At 48.6% G+C, this 13084-nt stretch overlaps 5 non-coding genes across 5 annotated transcripts; 3 read left to right on the top strand and 2 right to left on the bottom strand.

Moving 5' to 3' along the window:
* Nucleotides 1-1144: 1144 nt before the first annotated feature.
* On the top strand, nucleotides 1145-1217 carry trnak-uuu (transfer RNA lysine (anticodon UUU)). The gene has a single exon. It is a non-coding gene; the product is annotated as a tRNA-Lys (tRNA).
* A 1886-nt stretch (nucleotides 1218-3103) lies between these two features.
* Nucleotides 3104-3176, bottom strand: trnat-ugu (transfer RNA threonine (anticodon UGU)). The gene has a single exon. It is a non-coding gene; the product is annotated as a tRNA-Thr (tRNA).
* A 2121-nt stretch (nucleotides 3177-5297) lies between these two features.
* trnat-ugu (transfer RNA threonine (anticodon UGU)) lies at nucleotides 5298-5370 on the bottom strand. Its single transcript has one exon. It is a non-coding gene; the product is annotated as a tRNA-Thr (tRNA).
* A 1800-nt stretch (nucleotides 5371-7170) lies between these two features.
* On the top strand, nucleotides 7171-7243 carry trnat-ggu (transfer RNA threonine (anticodon GGU)). Its single transcript has one exon. It is a non-coding gene; the product is annotated as a tRNA-Thr (tRNA).
* A 2783-nt stretch (nucleotides 7244-10026) lies between these two features.
* Nucleotides 10027-10099, top strand: trnat-ugu (transfer RNA threonine (anticodon UGU)). Its single transcript has one exon. It is a non-coding gene; the product is annotated as a tRNA-Thr (tRNA).
* The last annotated feature ends 2985 nt before the right edge of the window (nucleotides 10100-13084 follow it).

Here is a 13084-nt window from a genome sequence, read left to right as displayed (position 1 = left end):
ATTCACTAGCAGTAATACGTCACAGCTTGCCACTCCATTAGTTAGACCCTTGGTACCTCACTCTAGAACACTCACCCACAGTGAGTCACTTCAACTGCACTAGCCCTCAGCTCCCCGCTCAGTACAGCACTATACCACTCTACCGGTATTTCCACACTGTGTAACACTGCATTAGACCCCTGAACATGCCCTTCAGTTCGTACAACCACTTCTTGGTTAATTAATACCTGACAAAAACCAGCACCGCCCGCCCCCGACTCACTCAGTCGGTTTTACTCCGCAACGTAAAATTCTAATATTACGACGTCTTAGTGTGTCTCTCCATTACTACCTCCACTCACTGTTATTCTCATTATTCCTACCCCTCAGTTTGTTACCCAATCAGTGATACCCTTCACTGTGTCTCGCCACCATTACCATTGGGCAATAAGTGAGCCTGTCGGCGCTGACTCTCGCTACGAGACTCCATCAGTAGGACCGCAGCACAGTCTGTCTATCCATCTGTGTACTAATCCATCAGCACTGCGCTCACTGTCTATCATTACGAACCCTCAGTGTGTCACTGTTTCGGTAATACCTCCCGTTGCCTTTCTCCATCATTACTTCTCCTTTCCGTGACACTACAGCCGACCACTATACACCGTGTCTCAACGCCCTCACTAGCCTGTAGATTCTCAATGGGTCAGTACTACCGCTCATCGCCACTCTCCATCATTATTATAGTTAGAATTGGAATTTATTTTATTTCTTTCATCAAGCTCAGAGCAAGGGGGAGTAAAAGTCTCCATGTTGCATCTCCCCCGGTAAACAGTCCCTCCATCAGTACTACACCCCAGTGTGCAACTCCGTCAATAGTGTCCCTCACTGTCCCCCTCCAACATTACTGCCATTCTGTGTGTCACTCCATGAGCACGGCACCCATTGTGCTTTCTCAACGTGAACGGCAGTGCGAACCTACACGGAGTTTGTCAATCATTGCTATTCGTCAGTGTGCTCTCCGTTATTAATCACCATCAGTCACTCTCAATCTATCAGCATTCCCGTACAATGCGTCACTCCACCTGTACTAACATTCATCGTCACTGACTCATTACTGCATACGTGTGTCTCTGGAAGAACTTGAAATATAGCCCAGATTATTAGAGCCCGGATAGCTCAGTCGGTAGAGCATCAGACTTTTAATCTGAGGGTCCAGGGTTCAAGTCCCTGTTCGGGCGCTGACTTTATATCGCAAGATACAAGAGGACAGCCTTGTATTGTTGAAAAGATGCTAATTAACCTGCTATTGAATATTTTAGTTTCGATATTGTCATTTAAAGTAAAATTGTATAGGTATATGGACAGGAAAGGAATGGAGGGTTATGGGCTGAGTGCAGGAGGGTGGGACTAGGTGAGAGTAAGCGTTCGGCACAAACTGTAAGGGCCGAGATGGCCTGTTTCTGTACTGAAATTTTTATATGGTTATATAGTGGGAGCTTATCCCAACTACCAACCTGTTCTATGACAACCTTAAGTAAAATACCACAGGACAATATAGATTGAGGTTGGCATACACGCCTGCATGTTTTGGAATGCGGGAGAAAACCCACGCACAAACGGCGAAAATATGCCGACTCGCTGCGGACTACGCTGGGAATGAACTGCGCTCTCGGCGCTTTCGGACGCGCCGAGCTGTAATGGCGGCATGCTAAACCAATAAAATGTTGAGGCCCCAGTGAGACAATTCTCAATAGTTGCACAATAGTGTGCAACTCCGTCAATAGTCCCCTCACTGTGTCCCTCCGTCATTACAACCATTCTGTGTGTCACTCCGTGCGCACGGCTCCCGTTGTGCTTCCTCAACATGAACAGCAGTGTGAACCTCCACAGACTTATCCCTCACGGGGTCTGTCAGTCATTGCTACTCATCAGTGTGCTCCCCATTATTAATAACCGTCAGTCAGTCGCTCACTCTATCAGCATTCCCGAACAATGCGTCACTCCGCCTGTGCTCACGTTCATCGTCTCTACGTCATCACTGCCTACGTGTGTCTCCTGCCATGTGTCCTGCACAGCACTCCATCACTCTGTCCGCTCTTCCCTGCTGCCTTTCAGTCTGCTCGGTTTTTTCCACAATGTATCAGCGGGTGTCTAAAATCAGAGAGTTCCTTCCCCTAGGCGGGCTGCCGTCCAAGGCTGACGAGCCCCGCCTGCCCGAAGCAACTGATTTTGAGGCGCCAGACGTCCGCCATTTCACCCTCTCTTTTCAGTAGAAACAATTCTGGTGGGCCTAGTCGCTAAAGCACACATTAAGGACAAGAGTTGGACTTGGTTGTCAGAGGCCGTTAGAGATGTCCGCTATTTGGAGCGTTTAATATGTAGTTGGAAATTACAAGCAATGACAATCATAGGAACCTATATTTCCAGCATTAAAGCCTTCTAGCGTGACATCCCGTCATGTGCCTAAAAGATCATGCGGATTCTAGAAATCCAGTCCAGCGCAAAGTGCTGGAGAAACTTTGCAGTTTCGGACAGCATCTAAGGAAGGCAATAAACAGCGACCTTTCAGACCAAGTCGATTCGTCCGGAAGGGAAGTGAAAAGGCAGAAACCAGAATAAGAAGCTGGGACTGAGGAAGGTGTGTAAACGTTATCGTTATTTTTGCTCAATGGGTCTGTCAGAAAAAAAAAAATCCTCATCGTGTCTCCCCAGCAGGCTCTCCCTCTCCACGCAGCTGGCGGATCCGAAGATGCACAGCTCAGGCCGATGACGTTTTGCACCTGTGTTCTCGCGGGGTTTGCCATCCAGTCCTGTCGGGCTTAGTAGCCGAACCACAAGTGAAGGCCAGGAGCCGGCCAGAGGCTACTTGAAGCCACAGGGACTACTTCGTACACAGTGGGAGCTCATCCCAACTACTACCCCCGGCTATGACAACTTTAAGTAATATAAAACAGGACAATATACAATGAGGTTGTCCTACACGCCTGCATGGCTTTGGCATGCGGGAGGAATCGCACACACTGACGGGGAAAAATGCAGACTCCCCGCAGACGAAGCTAGAACGGAAATGCAATCTCGGGCAACCAGAGCTGTAATGGCGGCATGCTAACGCCAGAAAATGTTGAGGCCCCAGTGAGATGCGAACTCACGGCCCCTGGTTTACAAGACCAGTGCCCTAACCCCTGAGCTATGGAGCCCCCTCCACCCTCTCCGCCATCTGAATAGACGGTGAATCGGCGAAGACACCTTTCTTTTCTAGTACCTTAAAAGTTCTAATGCAATTTTACTTGTTATCTATTGCACTATACTAATGTGCAAAACAGATTTCATATCATATGCCAGTCACATTATACCCCATTGCGATTCTGATTCGCCAGCACTACTACGTCACAGCTTGCCACTCCATGAGTGCTATCCACGGTATCTCACTCTAGAACACTCACCCACAGTGAGTCACTCCAGCTGGTCTATCCAGTCCCCGCTCAATCAGTACAGCACGGTACCACCCTGTTGGTGTTTGCAGACTGTATATCACTGCCTTCTTCCCCTAAACATGTCTCCTCGTTCCTCCCACCTCTCCTTGGATAATTAGTACCTGACGAACAGCACCACCGTCCCGCTGCCGACTCACTCCGTCGGTTTTACTCCGAAACATTTAATTCTATTATTACTACACCTTGGAGTGTTTATCCATCAGACCTCCACTCACTGGTTATCTCATTATTACTACCCCTCAGTGTGTTACTCGCTCAGTACTACCCCTCACTGTGTCTCGCCATCATTACCGCCCGGCAATATGACGGCATGTCGGCTCTACCTCTCGCTGCGAGTCTCCGTCAGTACGAACGCACGATGTGTCTCTCAGTTCCAATCCACCAGAACTACGCTTACTGTCCTTCATTACTACCCCTCGGTGTGTCAGTGCTTCGCTGTTACCACCTGCTATGTGTTTCCAACATTACCTCTCCTTTCCTTGTCACTCCACTACTCACCGTGCCCTAACGTAATCACTAGCCTGGAGATTATCAATCTGTCAGTTCTACCGCTCATCGTCACTCTGCATCATTATTATAATTAGAATTGGAATTTATCTTTTCTTACGTAGCGAGAGGTAGCAAAGTTCTCCCTCGCTAAACCTTCCTCGGTCAGTACCGCACTTCAGTGTGCAACTCCGACAACAGTATCCGTTACCGTGTACCTCCATCATTACCACCATTCGTTGTGTCACTCCATCTGCACGGCATCCATTGCGCTTCCTCACCGTGAACAGCAGTGTGAACTTCCACAGACTTATCCCTCACGGGGTCTGTCAATCATTGCTACTCGTCAGTGTGCTCCCCGTTATTAATAACCATCAGTCAGTCTCTCAATCTATCAGCATTCCCGCACAATGCGTCTCTCCACCTGTTCGAAAATCCATCGTTACTACGTCATCACTGCCTACGTGTGTCTCCTTCCATGTGTCCTGCACAGCACTCTATCACTCCATCCGTTGTTTCCCGTTTTGCTTCTGTCGGTTTTTTCTTCTGCACAATATATTCGCGGGGGTTTCAAATCAGAATCTTCCTTTTGCTGGGAAGGCTGACGAGCCCCACCTGCCCGAAGCAGCTAATTTTTGAGGCGCCATATGTCCTCTTTTCCCCCCTCCCTTTTCAGTAGAAGCATTTCCGGGGGACTAGAACCTGAGCCACACACGAAGACCAAGAGCTGGATTTGGTTGTCAGGGGCTCTTAGAGATGCACGCTATTTGGAGCTCTTCTTTCGTAGTGGGATCTTATAGGCTATAACAATATTAAGAAACTGTATTTGCAGCATCCATGCCTTAAAGCGTGACCTACCAGAATGTGCCCAAAAGGTCATGAGGGTTCTGGAAATCCAGAGCAGCGCAAAATGCTCAGAAACTCAGCAGTTCAGAGAGTATCTGAGGAGAACAATAAACAGCAACCTTTCAGACCAAGATCCTTCGGAAAGGAAAGGAAAGGATAGGGCAGAAACGTAAATAAGAAGGTGAGACCGGCGAAGGTGTTCGCATTTCTGCTGAATGTGTTTGTCAGCGCGAATCCACATCGTATCTCCGCAGCATTGCTTCCCTTCGATTTGCTATTCCGTCAGAACTGTCCCTCGCTATTCACCATCTCATTATTACCAGTCAGTCTCTCAATCCCCCAGTGTTCTCCACAGTGTGTCTCTCCATCGGTTCCAAACCCACACACTAACAAGGAAAATATGCAGATTCCCCGCAAAACGACGCTGGAATTGAACTGCACTCTCGGACGCGCCGAATGGCAATGGCGGCATGCTAAACCAAGAAAATTTTGAGGCCCCAGTGAGATTCGAACTCACAGCCCCTGGTTTACAAGACCAGTGCTCTAACCCCTGAGCTATGGAGCCTTTTTCCGCCTCCTGAATGGATGATGAACCCGCGAAGACTTCTCTCTTTGCACTACTTGTTTAGAAGTTCTAATGCAATTTTAGCTTATTATTTATTGCACTATACTAATGGGCAAAACAGATTTCATATCATATGCCAGTCACATTATACCCCATTGCGATTCTGATTCGCCAGCACTACTACGTCACAGCTTGCCACTCCATGAGTGCTATCCACGGTATCTCACTCTAGAACACTCACCCACAGTGAGTAACTCCAGCTGGACTATACTTCAGTCCCCGCTCAGTCAGTACAGCACTGTACCACCCTGTGGGTGTTTCCACACTGTGGATCACTGCATTCGTTCCCTAAACATGTCTTCTCGTTCGTACCACCTCTCCTTGGATAATTAGCACCTGACGAAGACCACCACCGTCCCGCCGCCGACTCACTCCGTCGGTTTTATTCCAAAACGTATAACTCTGCTATTACTACACCTTGGTGTGTTCATCCCTCATACCTCCACTTACTGTTTTTCTCATTATTACTACCCCTCAGTGTGTTACCCGCTCAGTACTACCCCTCACTGTGTCTCGCCATCATTAACGCCCGGCAATGTGCCGGCCTGTCGCCGCTGCCTTTCGCTGCGGGACTCCGTCAGTACGACTGTAGCACAGAGTGTCTCTCCATCTGTGTTCCAGTCCATCTGCACTACGCTCACTGTCTATCATGACTAACCCTCAGTCTGTGACCGGTTCGGTAATGCCACCTGCTGTGTGTTTTCAACATCTCCTTTCCGGGTCACTTCACTACTCACCGTGTCCTAACGTCATCACTTGACTGGAGATTCTCAATGGGTCAGTGCTGTCGCTCATCGTCACTCCGCATGATTATTATAATTAGATTTGGAATTTATACTTTCCTTAAGTAATAAGAGGTAGCAAATGTCTCCCCCGCCAAACAGTCCTGATCAGTGCCGCGCGTCAATAGCCTCGTGATGTTGCTGAGACATAGTGAACAGTGGTCCGTTGGAGTGACACGGAAAGGAGAAATAATGATGAAGACAGACAGCAGGAGGAATTAGCGAGACAGTGACACACTGAGGGGTAGTAATGATGGACTGTGAGCGTAGTGCTGATGGATTAGTACACAGACGGAGAGACAGACTGTGCTGCCGTCCTTCTGCTGGAGTCTCGCAGCGAGAGTCAGCGGCGACAGGCCGGCACATTGCCGGGCGGTAATGGTGGCGAGACACAGTGAAGGGTGTCACTGATCGGGTAACAAACTGAGGGGTAGTAATAATGAGAATAACGGTGAGTGGAGATAGTGATGGAGAGACACACTAAGGGGTAGTAATAACAGAATTATACGTTGTGGAGTAAAACCGACGGAGTGAGTCGGGGGCGAGCGATGATGGTGTTCGTCAGGTATTAATTAATCAAGAAGTGGTGGTACGAACTGACGGGCATGTTGAGGGGTCTAATGTAGTGTGTGGCAGTACCGATCGAGTGGTACAGTGCTGTATTGAGCGGGGAACTGAAGGATATTGCAGCTGGAGTGACTCACTGTGGGTGAGTGTTCTAGAGTGAGATACCGAGGATAGTCACTCAGGGAGTGGCAAGCTGTGACGTAGTACTGCTAGTGAATTAGAACCGGAATGGGGTAAAATGTGACTGGCATATAAATGAAATTTGTTTTGCGCATCAGAATAGTACAATAAATAATAAGCTAAAAATGCATTCGAATTTTTAAACAGGTACTGCAAGGAGCGAAGTCTCCGCGGGTTCAGCGTCCATTCAGGTGGCGGACGGGACAAACGCGGCTCCATAGCTCAGGGGTTAGAGCACTGGTCTGGTAAACCAGGGGTCGTGAGTTCGAGTCTCAATGGGCCCTCAAGATTTTATGGGTTTAGCATGCCGCCTTTGCACAGCTCGTCGCGTCAGTTCTCGCAGTTCTGTTCCAGCGACGTTTGCTTAGAGTCTGCATCTTTTCCCTGTCAAGAGTCTAGGATTCCTCCCGCATTCTAACGACATGCAGGCGAGCAGGCCAACTTATCAGTTTGGCTAGTGTGGAGGTCTGTCAGAGGTTACAGCCGGACATGGATAGGATGCAAACCCGGGCTGTGAAGTGGCAGATGGATTTCAACCCAGTTAAGTGTGAGGTGCTATATTTTGGTAGGTCATATATGAGGACAGAATAAAGTATTAATGGTAAGACTCTTGGCAGTGTGGAGGATCAGAGGGAACTTGGGGTCCGAGTCCACAGTATACTAAAAGCAGCTGCGCAGGTTGACTCTGTCACTAGGAAGGCATACGGTGCCTTGGTCTTCATCAACCCTGGGATTGATTTAAAGAGTCAAGGGGTAATGTTAGAGCTTTATGGGGCCCTGGTCAGAGCCCACTTGGAGTACTGTGCTCCGTTCTGTTCAGCTCACTACAGGAAGGATGTGGAAGCCATAGAAAGTGCGCAGAGGAAATTTACAAGGATACGATACGGTCTTTCAAAGGACTCCTGGATAGGTACATGGAGTTTAGGAATATAGAGGGCTATGGGTAACTCCAGGTAATTTCTAAATTAAATACATTTTCGGCACAGCATTGTGGGCCGAACGGCTTGTATTATGCTGAAGGTTTTCTATGTTGCTACCTATTAAGAGCTCCAAATAGCGTGCATCTCTAAGAGCCTCTGGCAACCAAGTCCAAACCTTGGCCTTCATGTGTGGCTCAGCTACTGTACCGGACGAATCTGTCTCTACTGACAAGAGACGGAGCAAATGCGAATCACTGGCGCCTCAAACCTACTTGGAGTACTGTGCTCCGTTCTGTTCACCTCACTACAGGAAGGGCGTGGAAATTATAGGTCGTACGCACAGGAGATTTACAAGGATTTTGCCTAGATCGTGGCGCATGTCTTATGAGAATAGGTTGAGTGAACTCGGCCTTTTCTCCTTGGAGTGACGGAGGATGAGAGGTGACCTGATAGAGGTGTACAATATGATGGGAGGCATTGATCGTGCGGACAGTCAGAGGCCTTTTCCGAGGGCTGAAATGGCTCACAGGAGAGGGCACAGTTTTAAGGTGGTTGTAAGTAGGTACAGAGGAAATGGCCGTTGTAATTCCTTTACGCAGAGGGTTGCGAGTGCGAGGATTGGCTGCCGGCGACGTAATGGACGCGGATACGATAGGGTATTTGAAGAGACTCCTAGATAGATACATGGACATTAGGAAAATATGGCTAACTCTAGGTAATTTCTATATTAAGTACATGTTCGGCACAGCATTGTGGACCGAAAGGCTTATATTTTGTTGAATGTTTTCTACGTTTTCCTACGTTGCTTTCTGCTACGTGCTCCAAATAGCGTGCATTTCTAACAGCCTCTGACAACAAAGTCCATCTCTTCGCCTTCACATGTGGCTCAGCTACTGGACCCGAAAAACCTGTTTCTACTGACAAGACAGGGAGCAAATGCGGAACACGGGCACCTCAAACCTAAGGCCGTTGGCTTGAGGCCGTTTACAACGGACATCTCCTCTGTACCTACTTACAACCACCTTAAACCTGTGCCCTCTCCTGTGAGCCATTTCAGCCCGGGAAAAAAGCCTCTGACTACCCACACGATCAATGCCCCTCATCATCTTGTACACCTCCATCAGGTCACCTCTCATCTTCTGTCGTTCCAAGGAGAAAGGTCCAAGTTCACGGCCTTTGACCTCAAGACAGCGGCCCGCCTAGGAGCAGGAAAACTCTGATTTTAAACCGCCTGCTTGCAGTCACATCCAGCCATGGGAAATGCTTCGGGAGTAAACCCCGTGCAGGAAATCCGGAGGCAGTTTGATGTTGTTTGCTACTTAATTCTGACAATCTCTGCGACCACACCGCTGCATCGGCGCCTGCCCTTCCCTTGGAAAACATCACTGAATTCCACAGGGGTAGCCCGTATGGACACACCAGATTCTTCAGATCTTCCCACGCGGGTGTGAGCCCTGGAGATGTCAAAGATCACCAGAGGTGCAAAGCCATAATCCCCTAGGATTGATGACTGCCGCCTCCTCTTTCTGCCACTGCTACTACTACTACTACTATACAATTAAAATAGTTGACGTAATACGCCGTGGCGTCGTCCTCAGCGCAGTGATATTGTGAGATAAAGGTTAAGGTTACCCACATTAGTCACAAGTACATCGAAACACACTCTGGGGGGCAGCAATAATGAGAAAATCAGTGAGTGGAAGTAGTAATGGCGGGATTCAATGAGTTGTCTTGCTAATGGGATGATACGATTTGGAGTAAGGAGAGTTGAGAGGAAGAGAAGGACTTGTTTAGGGGGACTGATGCAGTGATAGACGGAGTTGAAGCACCAAGTGTGGTACTGTGCTGCACTGATGAGCGGGGCACTGAAGGATAGCTCAGCTGCAGTGTGGGTGAGTGGTCCAGGGTGAGATACGGAGGATAGCACTCATGGAGCTCCAAGCTGAGACGTAGTACTGCTGGTGAATCAGAATCGGAATGGGGTATAATGTGACTCCGATACTTTAAGAAATTTGTTTTGCGCATCAGTATAGTGCAATGAATGATAAGCTAAAATTGCATTAAAACTTTTAAACAAGTAGTGCCAATCAAGAAGTCTTGGGGGGGGGGGGGGGGGTTCACTGTCTAATGGCTGACGGACCGAAGGAGGCTCCATAGCTCAGGGGTTAGAGCACTGGTCTTGTAAACCAGGGGCCGTGAGTTCGAATCTCACTGGGGCCTCGACATTTAGCATACCGCCATTACAGCTCGGCGCCTCCGAGAGCGCAGTTGAATTCCAGCGTCGTTTGCAGGGAAACTGAATAATTTCCCCGTTAGGGTCTGGATTTTTTCCCGTATTCCGAATACGTGCAGGCGAGTAGGCGATCTTATCATTGTATATTGTCCTGTGTTATAATACTTAAGGTTGTCGTAACCGTGTGTGCTAGTTGGGATCAGCTCCCACTATGTACTAAATACAACCAATTCCACCTCCTGGCCTTCACTCGTGGCTTAGCTGCTAAGGCCGGCTTAACTGTTTCTGCTGACCCAAGAAGCCGACAAACTGAGTGATATCGATCAGCCGCAGGGAAGGGTAGTACCGATGAACTGATCAACGGCAATGCAGTAATGATGGGGAGAAACGGTGATATATCCCACTGGCGTTGTGACACTCTGATTACTAGTCATGATGAAGTGAGGCAGAGGGGGAAGCACAGATGGAGTGATAAAATGTGCATCAGTACTGACTGAATGAGGCCAATGTGGAAATAAAAAAAAAAACAAATCTGTTGGACAGATAGCCGCTGGGTTCGTCCTGACCGACTGCTGCACTGAGGGTTCATAATGGAGTAATACACTTGGGATTTGGAGAGAGTGGACGGTATAACAGAAAAAGACCTGATGGTGTGACACATTGGTGTGGAGTATCCTTAGGGTAAGACCTACCAAGTTAGAACTGGTGGAGTGACACATGGCCCGCGAGTACTGATGAGAATCATGATAGAAGATACTAGAGAGGAATGCAGAAAAGCTGGATGGACTTGTGTGCAGTGGAGGTGCAGTGATGAATAGAGCTTTCTTGCTGACGGCGTGAACCAGAGATGGGTGGCGCTAATTGCCCGACACACTAATAGCGGTAATAATCTTAAAATAAAACACTGCGAAGAAGTATTGACTGAAGGGAATTGTGTGTTGCAGAATGAAAAGAGTGAGTGTGCCTGTGTGTGTGTAAATGTGTGTGTGTGTGTGTGTGTGTGTGTGTGTGTGTGTGTGTGTGTGTGTGTGAGTGAGTGAGTGAGTGTGTGTGTGTGTGTGTGTGTGTGTGTGTGAGTGAGTGTGTGTGTGTGTGTGAAACGCTGGTTTATTGAGAGACGGGCTTGTGATAATGAAATGGTGAATAATGAGGGACAGTTCTGGCGGAATGGCAAACTGAGTGGAAACAATGCTCGGGAGAGACGGTGAGAATTCACACAGGCGGACACATGGAGGAGAAATAACGGCAACTCTTGTTTACCTTTCATGGAACCACCTTCTCATTTTGGCTTTGCCCTTTCCTTTCCAGTGCGGACGAAGGGTCTTGGCCTCAAAGATCGCTGTTTATTCGGTGCTGTCTGAACTGCTGAGTTTCTCCACCATTTTGGGCGCGCTGCTCTGCATTTCCGGAAAATGCATGATCTTACAGGCACATGACGGAAAGTCACGTTATGAGAAGGCCTGTATTATGCTGTAGGTTTTCTATGCTTTTCTGTGTTTCTACATATTTAGTGCTCGATATAGCGTGCATCTCTAAAAACCTCTGACAACCAACTCCAACTCGTGGCCTTCACTCTGTGGTAAAGAAGACATACGGTGTATTGGCCTTCATCAACCTGGGGATTGAGTTTAAGAGCCGAGAGGTAATGTTGCAGCTATATAGGACCCTGGTCAGACCCCACTTGGAGTACTGTGCTCAGTTCTGCTCGCCTCACTACAGGAAGGACGTGGAAACCATAGAAAAGGTGCAGAGGAGATTTGCAAGGATGCTGCCTCGATTGGGGAGCGTGCCTTATGAGAATAGGTTGAGTGAACTCGGCCTTTTCTCCTCGGAGCGACGATGAGAAGTGACCTGATGGAGGTGTACAAGATGATGAGAGGCATTGATCGTGTGGATAGTCACAGACTTTTCCCCAGGGCTGGAATGTTCAACACGAGAGGGCACAGTTTTAAGATGCTTGGAAGTAGGTAAAGAGGAGATGTCAGGGGTAAGTTTTTTTACTCAGAGAGTGGTGCGTGCGTGGAATGGGCTGCCGGCAATGGTGGTGGAGGCGGATACGATAGGGTCTTTTTAAGAGACTCTTGGATAGATACACGGAGCTCAGAAAAATAGAGGCCTATGGGTAACTCTAGGTAATTTCTAAAGTAAGTACATGTTTATGCTGTGGGTTCTCTATGTTTTTCTATGTTTCTACCTATTAAGTGCTCTAAATAGCGTGCATCTCTAGCAGTCTCGGACAACTAATTTCAACTGCTGGGCTCCACGTGCGGATTAGCTACTCGACTCGACGAAACTGTTTCCACTGACAAGAGAGGGAGGAAAAGCAGACCACTGGCGCCTTCCTTCGTCAGTGCTGGACGGCAGCTTGCCTAGAAGAAGGAAAAATCTGATTTTAAACCTCCGCCTTCCTTGCCGCCATACTCACCCATGGGAAAGGCTTCGGGAGTTTCGCCCTGCGGAAGCAATCGGCAGCCGGGATACCTCTGGCAGTTTGATGTGGTTTACAACTTCCACTCTGACACCCTCTGCGAGGACACGGCTGTATCGGCGCTTGCCCTTCCCATCGGCTACATCGCCGACTTGGAATGGGGTAACTCGCATGGACAGCAGCCGCTTCTTCAATTCTTCCCGCCCAGGCCTGCGCCTCTGGTGTGCCACGGTCCAACAGAGGGGCAAACCCATGATCCTTTGGTATTGATGGTAGCCTGCTACTCCTGCTATACATTTAAGCTTGAAGCGTTTGACACTGCTGGTAGAGATGGCCTGTGGAAGCTCCTACCAAAATCCGGCTCCCCCCCCCACCCCCCCACCACACACGCTGAACCAACATCATTCGTCAGTTGCACGAAAACATGGAAGGCCGCATCAACATGTGTGCTGAGTTGTCAGACCCGTTTCCCATTAGTAACGGCGTAAAACAAGGTTGCGTTTTGGCTCCTACTCCTTTCGGACTATTCTTCGCTTCCACATCA

Source organism: Hypanus sabinus, unplaced genomic scaffold (assembly GCF_030144855.1).
Source record: "Hypanus sabinus isolate sHypSab1 unplaced genomic scaffold, sHypSab1.hap1 scaffold_43, whole genome shotgun sequence".
In the NCBI taxonomy this organism is placed as follows: Eukaryota; Metazoa; Chordata; class Chondrichthyes; order Myliobatiformes; family Dasyatidae; genus Hypanus; species Hypanus sabinus.
Note: the sequence above shows the minus strand (reverse complement) of the source record. Positions and strands in the feature narration are given on the sequence as shown.